Consider the following 9,959-nt stretch of genomic DNA (forward strand, 5'->3'; position numbering starts at 1 on the left):
TTAGCAAGTTTCTCGTGCGCACATTCATTCTTTTTTTTTTTAAAGACGTCTACAGTTTTAACATGTGTTCCCTCTGTCAATGCAAGTCCTAATTTAATAGCATTTGTTTGCCAACTCGATAGAAGTGATGCATCTTTTAATTTCTGACAATAATGTCGCCAGGTTGCAATTAAATTTTTTTATCCCCTTTTCCTCGTCCCCTTCTCCAAATTAATCCCTGTGCTTTTTTTTTTTACCTCTACGCTTCTAGTGTCACTTAGAGGCCACTGGTCATCCCCTAATAATTTGTTCAGGGCTCCTGATAATTTTCTAAAGTCTTCAGCTCTTTCAGGGAATTCCTCACATAGCTTTTGTAGCGGATTATCCGCATCCGTGGTTTTATCTAACTGATTACCCATTTTCACACTGCCCCTCGTATTACTGTGTCGCTACGCGTTCGTGTCGTCATGCAATTTAAACAAACTTAAAAATAGACACAGACTTTACAGAACTAACACGGACTTTAACTAACTCCAAATAACCAAACTTTACTAATGCTAACACTTACCCGCGTCGCCGCGCGGTTCGCGTCGCCGCGCGATTTCAATACTAAACTACCACGTCGCCTCGCAGTTCACGTCGCCGCGCAATCCGCGTTGCCTCGCAGTTCACGTCGCCGCGCAATCCGCGTCGACCCGTGGCTCGCGTCGCCGCGCGAGTTAAGATACTTTAACTTTAAAAGGTAAACAAGGACTTCTAACACTTACCCGCGTCGCCGCGCGGTTCACGTCGCCGCGCGATTTACAAAATAGACAAAGACTTCTAACACTTACCCGCGTCGCTGCACGGTTCGCGTCGCCGCGCGATTTCAATACTTAAAACTTTACTTAAAACTCTAAACACTTTAAGACTTACAGACTTACTGCCATTAGCACTGACTTTCGCGATTCGCGTTGCTGCGCCTCTGCGTCACTACGCGTCGGCGTCACTGCGCGTTTACGTCACCGCGCGTCTACGTCACTGCGCGTTGACGTCACTGCGCATTCGCTTCACTGCGCGCTTACGTCACTGCGCGTTCGCTTCGGCCCTACCTTCCGAGTTGCTGCGGGGGTTTTTTTTAAAATTCAATCAGAGCCTAGACGGGCCAAGTGATATACAAGGTCGACGTCGTACCTGAGTTGAACACCTATCTTCTATTTAAATCCCCATTTTATTCCCTGTGAGCCTAATTTTCTAATTTTGATTTCTTTTGAGCCTCAATTAATTTCTTTCAGTCTCCAAATTTCCCTATCCTTTCGCGTTACTGCGCAGTTTAAATTCAATCAGTCAATGAAAGCCCTAATTTAATGGAGTTTTTCTGCCAATTGGACAGGAGTGATTTTATATTTTTCATAATTTAAAATCTCAGAACATTTTTTTTCTTTCAGCACCTATTTAGTACATTACTTTTTTTTTATAACTAGAGAGAAGTCTGGCACGTAGGCTGTGGACTGCTTTTCGTTATCTCAATTGTTCCAGCCTCAAGGTCGTGTTATTTAATATAATTTTTTTTTAAATCCTTTTGAATCCATCTCAGTTGTTTTGCTGTGCCTTCTCTGAATGTTTGCTTTCAACAAGTTTTTTTCTTTTTTTTTTAACCACCGGGACCATGTAATTTTTTCTTTTTTAACAAATCTATCCTTTGGGCATTTCCTGGCTCCGCAACTTATCATTTGAATATACGTAATTCAATAAGGTTCACACTCTTAAACTTCCCACATACAGGACAACACTACGAAGGGTTAAAACAAACTTTCATTCTGTTTGAGATAAAACAAACCACAACTCCCCGGCTTTTTTTTTACAGTAAAAGTCACAGAAGCATTTCTCATTTAAACAGACATTCACAAGAGTCTCTTTTCTTTCCTATTAATTTTTTTTGGATCCATGATTGATCATCTATCCCTATCTAGCTCTAACTACCTTTCCAAGTCGCCGCTTGGTTTGCGTCATCGCGCAATTTCCCTATCTCTATCCCTATTCTAAGTTTGAAAGGTATTCACCAGATTGTCCTGGATCTCGTTCAGACACTACCTGAGAACCAGCGAGTGGCTAAACTTTCCTCAGACTTTTGAAACCGGGGGAAACTGGAGCAGTATTGAAATCATACTCACTCCAGTGGCCATTTTCCCCTCGTCTCGTCCAAGGCTAGTCTGGCTCTTAATTCGCAAGTTTTCGGCAGTCATCTGTTGAGATCCCACTTCTGACACCAAATGTTAATTCCTGGATTCTTTTACTTCAATCTGGTTCAGTAAAATTACTGAGTCGAATACCTCTTGTGCTTTGAACAAAGCAGTCTTTATTACCGGCCAGTAAGACCTATCAGACAGAAGATATACTCTCTGGATAGAGCGTACACACTCCCTACGGATAGGTGAAGTTACATCGTAAAGCGTTAACAGTTATACAGTTTTGAAATCAGATAACAAAATACAAATGGATTGACAGTCTAACTCAGTCACTCATTAGTCAATCTATATGAGATGTTCTTCTTGAAAGCTCAAGTATTGCCTCCAAATGTTTCAATCTAATGGTGTGACTATTTACTGAGACCTTGCAATTCTGCAGATGTATTTCATGTTACAATTATATATTATTGGCAGGATTAGTGACTTGAAACCTTGAGACAGACTGTTAGCTATGCTGATGTTGCACTATTTGCAATCTGACATTCTCCCAGCTATTCTTCCATGGCTTATACATTTTCATATATCCCGTTTACTTTACTGTCCTTAATTCCATATATTCCGTTCAGATATCCACATACCCAGTCCTCCTCCAGATTGTGGAGGTGTTCCTCGGTGTCTCGACCCGTGATGAGGATGTCATCCTGGAGTACGATCGTTCCAGGAATGGATTTAAGCAGGCTTTACATGTTTCGTTGAAAAATCGCAGCCGCTGATCGAATGCCAAACGGGCACCTGTTATAAACAACAGTCCCTTGTGCATGGTGATGGTGGTCAGTAGTTTAGATTCGTTGGCCAGTTCCTCGGTCATATAGGCTAAAGTGAGGTCCAACATAGTGAATAGTTTGCCACCTGCCAGCGTGGCGAAGAGGTCCTCCGCTCTCGGGAGCGGGTATTGATCTTGTAGGGACACCCGATTGATGGTGGCCTTGTACTCGCCACAGATCCTGACAGAGCCATCCGCTTTTAGGACGGGAACGATGGGGCTCGCCCAGTCACTGAATTCAACAGACGAGATGATGCCCTCTCTCAACAGCCAGTCCAATTCATTCTCGATCTTTTCCCGCATCACATACGGCACCGCTCTGGCTTTGTGGTGCACTGACCTGGCGTCCGGGGTGATGTGTATCACTTCTTTAGTGCCTTTGAAAGTCCTGACGCCAGGTTGGAATAGTGAATCGAATTGTTGTAGGACTTGTGAGCATGTACTTCACTCCAAAGATGACATTGCGTGAACATCCCCCCATTCCAGTTCATCTTTGCTAACCAGCTCCTCCCCAACAGTGCGGGACATTTGCCCGGGACAATCCAGAGCGGCAGCCAATTCACTAACCCATTGTGTGTGACAGCCAACATTGCACTGCCTAGCACTGGAATGATTTCTTTAGTGTAAGTCCGTAATTGTGTCTCAATACGTGCTAATTTGGGTCTACTGGCTTTAAGTGGCCAAAGTTTCTCAAATTGCTGAACGCCCATGAGTGACTGGCTGGCCCCAGTGTCCAGCTCCATGTGTACTGGGATACCATTTAATAAAACCCTCATCATCATTGGTGTATGAACTGTGAATATTCGCCACATGGACTCGCTGAACCTCGGTGTCCATCGATTTGCCCCCAAAATTATCCTGCCTCAAAGAACCCTCTTCTGGTCCATCTGCCTCATATATTAGTCTGGTTGCAGACTTCCTGCACATTCGAGCTAAGTGACCACTGAGATTTCAGTTCCTGCAGACAAACTGTTGAAATCTGCAAAATCTAGCTGAGTGTTTTCCCCCACACCTCCAGCAGGAGTTAAAGTTTCCATTGTTGGGAACAAAGGGACTATGGCCAGGCATTCCACGCTGACTGTCCCTTTGACTGCTCTTAAGTACCCTATTGGTGGGTGTCAATGGCCCCACCCCGGGCCGCATTGTCCACTGTGATGGTGTGAATGTCCGTTCAGCCTGCCATTATCTCTGTTGAAGTCCTACTCTGGGGTCTATTGCTGCCTTGGGAGTGTCGGACTGCCCCTGCCTGCCTGCGGGGCTCTGAGTGGCATTGATGACGTTGACTCCCTGATCCATCGCCGCGTTAGAGGCAGAATTGCGGGTGTATATTATTTTCGTCTCTTCCTCCCCCGCCATGAAAGTTTGAGCTATCAACTCCGCCGCCTCCAAGGTCAAATCCTTGGTCTCAATTAATTTGCGGAAAATTCCTGTATGACCGATGCCCTCGATAAAGAAGTCCCTTAGCATCTCCCCGCTGCAGGCGTCTGTGAACTTACAAAGGCTGGCCAAACGCCAGAGATCCGCTACGAAGTCCGGTATGCTCTGTCCTTCACGACGTCGGCGGGTGCAGAATCTGTGTCGGGCCATATGTATGCTACTCGCCGGTTTGAGGTGCTCCCCCATCAATTTGCTAAGTTCTTCAAAGGTTTTGTCCTCTGGCTTTTTGGATGCTAGTAAGTCCTTCATGAGCGTGTAAGTCTTTGGTCCGCAGCTGGTCAAAAGATGAGCCCTTCGCTTGTCGGCCGCTGCATCCCCCAGCCATTCTTTCGTAACGAAGCTTTGCTGAAGCCTCTCGACAAAATCGTCCCAGTCTTCCCCAAATCAGTACCATTCCTCTGTGCTACCGGTGGCCATTCTCGTGGGTCGTGAATTCCCGTTTCTCGTCGCCAATGTAAAGTCCTTACTCCACAGTATGAAACCACACGAGGCACATTCTGGGGACAAGGTCACTCTGTGACCTTAACTCTTTATTCACAGGACTCCAAAGACGATGGCCCTGCGTGGGACCTCCCTTTTTGTACCTGTGTAATCAGGTAAGGAGTGTCTCCCACAAGTTCACCCCTTGTGGTCAAGGTGTGCATCTAGGTTGAGTGTATACAGTAATACAGTGGTGTTACATTGTGGTTACATACATGACACCCAATATCCACTGCATCCACATCCACCACGCAGAGGGATGAAGACCAGGAGGAAGAGGAGGGAGATGGCCCAGTTTTTGTACCACTTGAGGTCGAAGAGGTGGAAAAGGAGTGCTGCAGCCTCCTGACATGTGTGCCATCTGTGCAGCTAACATTGGTTTCTGGATCCGACTTTTTGGGCTTCGAATCAGATGAGGCGGATCAAGTGTTGGGAGGCGGAGAGTGGTGCCGGTAAAGCCACCAAGCCGTATCCACCTAGGATGATGCCACAAGCAGATGACGATGCAGGACGGCTGGCGGCAATCCAGGAAACGGTGCAGCTGTCCAGGGCAAGCGTCGACCTTGGCTGCAATCTGCTGCAGGCCATGGCTGGGATAGCTGCCAGCATTGCCACCTTTGCAGAGCAGCATACTGTCAGTATGTCACGGCTCATCAGTGCGGTGGAGCGAAACACCGACTCTGTAGAAGCCATGTGTCAACCAATGCTTTCGAGCCATGTCATGGAAGCCCCCCCAATGCTATACCAGCGACGCTGACACACCCCGAGGAGCCGGAGATGCCAGCGGCATCCATCTCCGCCCCCCGCCCCCCCGCCCCGCTACATTCTCTCCACGATGAACATGACAGCAGCGCTCCGGCTGCCCTCCTGCACAACGTGATGGAGCAGAGGCAGTGAGGGGCAGGAGTGCGGGTCACCATGGTGATGGCGGAGCCATGAAGAGGACAATGGGCCTCACATTGGTGGGGGAGGTGGGGAGAGAGGTGGTGGTAATGGGTAAAGGGTTGGGTGTTGGTGCTGGTGATGTTATTAAATCTTGTTAATATTAGTCTTGTTTCACATGCCTCCTTTTGATTTCACTTTAATGGTTTTTGAAATCATGTAAAAGATTTGGCTTCACGTGTTTGCATGTTCTGTCACTTTGGAATGCTGGACAAATCAATGCAGACACGTTTTTTTGCCAACTCTTGTTCAATGTTTCATTTTTAGATATTCTGGACTCCGTGCTGAGAAACAGACAAATCTCCATCAAGTGTACTGGTCTCTGTGCAATACATGGCCATGTACTTATTCTGCAACTTTATAATGGGTCTTGACATCAGGTAATTTATCAATGACAAGTTAGGGTCACCAATGCAGGAAGGCTCCCAGTGAATCTCAGATAGTTGCAGAACTTGGAGGGCAGACATTAAGGCTGACATTTGAGTCCTCATTCTCGTAAGTGCAATAGCACCGAGCCATCCCCCTTACATGACTTTGTTCAGTCACATCTGTTAGATCTCTTAATTTCCAATGAAATACGAACTCCGATTGTAGTTTTAACTTCTTTATTTTTGGCAGACAGCAGTAACAAGTTCTTGGCTTTAAGCCAGGTCTTTGTCCTTCTGGGACCACATGGTCAAAATGGCTGTACTTATACCTGGATCAATTTACAGAAAAGAACTCGCCTTCTTTGACCTTATTGGCTCAATTAATAGTCTTTTAACCTTTTAATTGGCTCGCTACCCAAGGTCCTAAAATGTCAAGTTGATTGATGAGTTAATGCAACATGCTGAACTGCACGTAGTCATTGGAGTCTGTGTTTTCTCAACTTGTCTAAATGCAGCCTGTTTGAATTCTCTATCAATCCCCCCTTTGATTCTTTCACAAACTGAATCATAAAACATCAAGTATCACTGGTTAAACATTCTACAAAATAATTTCATACATGTTAATAGAGTTTCCTTCTAAAATTTGTTGATGTGTTTCGCCACATGTCTGGACGAGTAGCTTCCACACAAATTTACACCAACCCGAGTTCCATCGTGGCCACAATGGAAGTCTGGTTTTAGTAGGTTAATTAACCTTATTCCAATTTAATCCAAATCAATATCTTAGTTCAACCAGTAAACAACCTTCCCTTAAGCATAACATATTCCTGTGCCACGTACAGACGGTCTGCTGGGACCTGCAAGGTGTCTCACCTGCGGGACAGCAGCTACAGCCGCCTGGTCGCAACAACATTTAATCAACATAAACAAACAATATAAAAGTAAAACAATTACAACAAATAGAATTAAACCTTCCACCAATGAAGTTCCTATTGAACCTAGCCATTCAGTGGCTCCACTCCACAAAGTGAATGATGGGGGTTGCTTAAGTTTTTCTACCTCCTTTTGGATATGCTCCGCTAAGTGGGTAATTTCTTCAGAGCTATCTGGGATATATATGCAACATCAGTTCCGAGTAGGGTGCAAGTACCTCCCTTTTCAGCCAGGATGTAATCAAGGGCCAGTTTATTCTGTCGGGCTACTGTGCGGATTGCGACCATTTCTGCATTGATTTTAACTAGGGCCTCTGAGGTATCATTGGCTACCTGTTCCACAACGGATGCCATGTTAATGGATTCCCTTGCCAGTCCCATACCTGGGGATCAGAATGGCAAAGAACCTCTCTGTTACTGTGATAGCTCTCTTCGGACGGTGTAAATGTTCCGACAGTGACTTTATATGATACATATAAGGCACAATGTAGGCTAAATAGCAGGATCCCATCCAATTCTGGGGCAGCCAAGGGTAGGCCTTGTGGCCACACACCCAATAGGCGCTATTACATGCAATGAATGTTAGCTGTTTCTTTGTCAGCAACACTCCGGGGCCTGTCCAGGCTTTTCCATCTGTTTTATTCAGAATCCCCGTTACGTTAAAAATTCCCATATCGGCTCAGTTTGGATGGTTCCGTGGCTTGACTATATTATAATTCCGGGAGCAGTTACTATACCCCATATTTTGGCCTCCTTTGATGTTTCTAATCAGACAGACCGATTCCCCCAGTCTTCCTATTCCCGTTGTATTAGTGATAATAAAAAATGGGGGCTGTTTGGAATTATTGTAGCACGGTTGGTATCCCCTTTCAAAGGTATTCAGATTATAACCTGCTGACTTCCATTTACGTGCCCAGTTTTCCGTATCCTGAAACGCATTGCCTGTTTTGTTTTGATTAATTATCCACTCAGCCATTTCCGAGATATTCAAGGGAACTGGCCTCAAGGGAATCCCTCCCTTTGAGTGAATAGGAATATGCGCACACACCCAACAACTAGAAATGTTACCTTGTTTGGCATAAATGTATGACATATATAAAAAGGTATTTACATGTAATTCCCTTGCTACCCGACTATTTCCCTTTGGTGCAGAAGGTCGGCTAGTAAGAAGTAGGCCTATGCCTAGAATACCTACAATCAATAATACAGTAAATTTATACATTTTCGCAAAAAGTAATTGTCCTTATTAGATTTCAGCTTCAGTTATGGGTGCTCGTTTAACGTGTGAAGTGTGGATCCAGGCTTTCTTTCCTTGGACTTTAACAGCTGCCTGGGTGGTCAATAACACTTGATAAGGTCCCTCCCACTTGGCACCCAAAGGTTCTTTATGCAACTTTTTCACATACACCCAGACTCCCGGGATGATGTCGTGTCCTCCTTCGGGTGGATTACCCCAAGCTGCCGACACCTGTCGGGAAACAGAACTAATAGCATTGGTTAAGTTCTGACAGTATGATAACAAAGTGTCACTCATTAAGTGAACATCAGCTTTCCGTAAATCGATAGTTCCTGGCAGCGACATGGGTCTTCCTGTTATAGGCGGCATCTTTAGCTGCCTGGTCGGCTAGGGCATTTCCCTGTGCTTCTGTGGTATTTTCCTTGGCCTTACATTTCAGGATGGACACTTCCTGAGGTAATTGTATGGCCTCCAGTAAGTCTCGGACTTCTTTTCCATTTCGGATAGGTGTACCAGCAGCAGTGGGGAATCCTCTTTTCCGCCATAACATACCAAAGTCATGAGCGACTCCAAAAGCATAACACGAATCTGTGTAGATATTAGTTGTCTGTCCTTCTGCTATTCGACATGCTTCTGACAGGGCCCGTAACTCGGCCTGTTGTGCTGACGTTCCTGAGGGTAAACATCCTTTTGCCACTATCTCATATAAGGTTGTAACTGCCCATCCTACTTTTCTGGTACCATTGTCAACAAAGGAGGAACCATCTGTAAACAGGATGAGGTCTGGGTTGTGCAGAGGCTCCTCTGCTGCTAAGGCTGCTTCTTCTGTTTCTTTTAAAATCTCCACGCAGTCATGCTCTTCACATTCTCCCCCCTCTTGCTCCCTCGATTCTGACATCGGGAGCATAATTGCGGGATTAACCGGGCTGGCCCGGACGATATGGAGATTAGGAGCTTCCAAAACTGCTGTCCAGCGGGTCCATCTTGCTGCTGTCACCTGAGACATTCTATTCATAGACAGCAAAGCGTGTACGGTGTGGGGACACTTGACAATCAGCTTTTGTTCGAGGATTAGACCCACAGTGGTCATTATCGCTCGACATGTAGCTTCCATGGCCCTTAGGCAACTTCCCCATCCGAGGGCTACCGCATCCAGTTTTGCTGAATAATAGCCAATAGGTCTTTGCCGATCCCCATGTTCTTGTGTCGGTATAGCTGTCATATATCCTTCTTTCTCATGGACAAACAGGGTAAATGGCTTACCACTGTCGGGGATTCCCAGTGCCGGTGCCGAACACAAAGCCTTTTTCAAACTCAGGAAGGCCTCTTGCTGTTCTTTTGTGAGGGTGATGGCTTCTTTAGAGGCACGTTTCCCCTTTAAAATATCATTCAATGGCTGAGCAAGCTGTGTGAAGGAGTCAATCCAATTTCTGTTAAAGTTACACAATCCCAAAAAAGACCTTAGTTCCTGAATAGTGGCGGGTTTTTGAGCAGCCCAAATGGCTGCAGTTCTATCCTGGGTAAGTTCTCTCTTTCCTTGTGAAATCTTTTGTCCCAGGTCTACAACCTCTCCTTGGGATATTTGTGCTTTGT

This window comes from Pristiophorus japonicus, chromosome 10 (assembly GCF_044704955.1).
Source record: "Pristiophorus japonicus isolate sPriJap1 chromosome 10, sPriJap1.hap1, whole genome shotgun sequence".
Taxonomy (NCBI): domain Eukaryota; kingdom Metazoa; phylum Chordata; class Chondrichthyes; family Pristiophoridae; genus Pristiophorus; species Pristiophorus japonicus.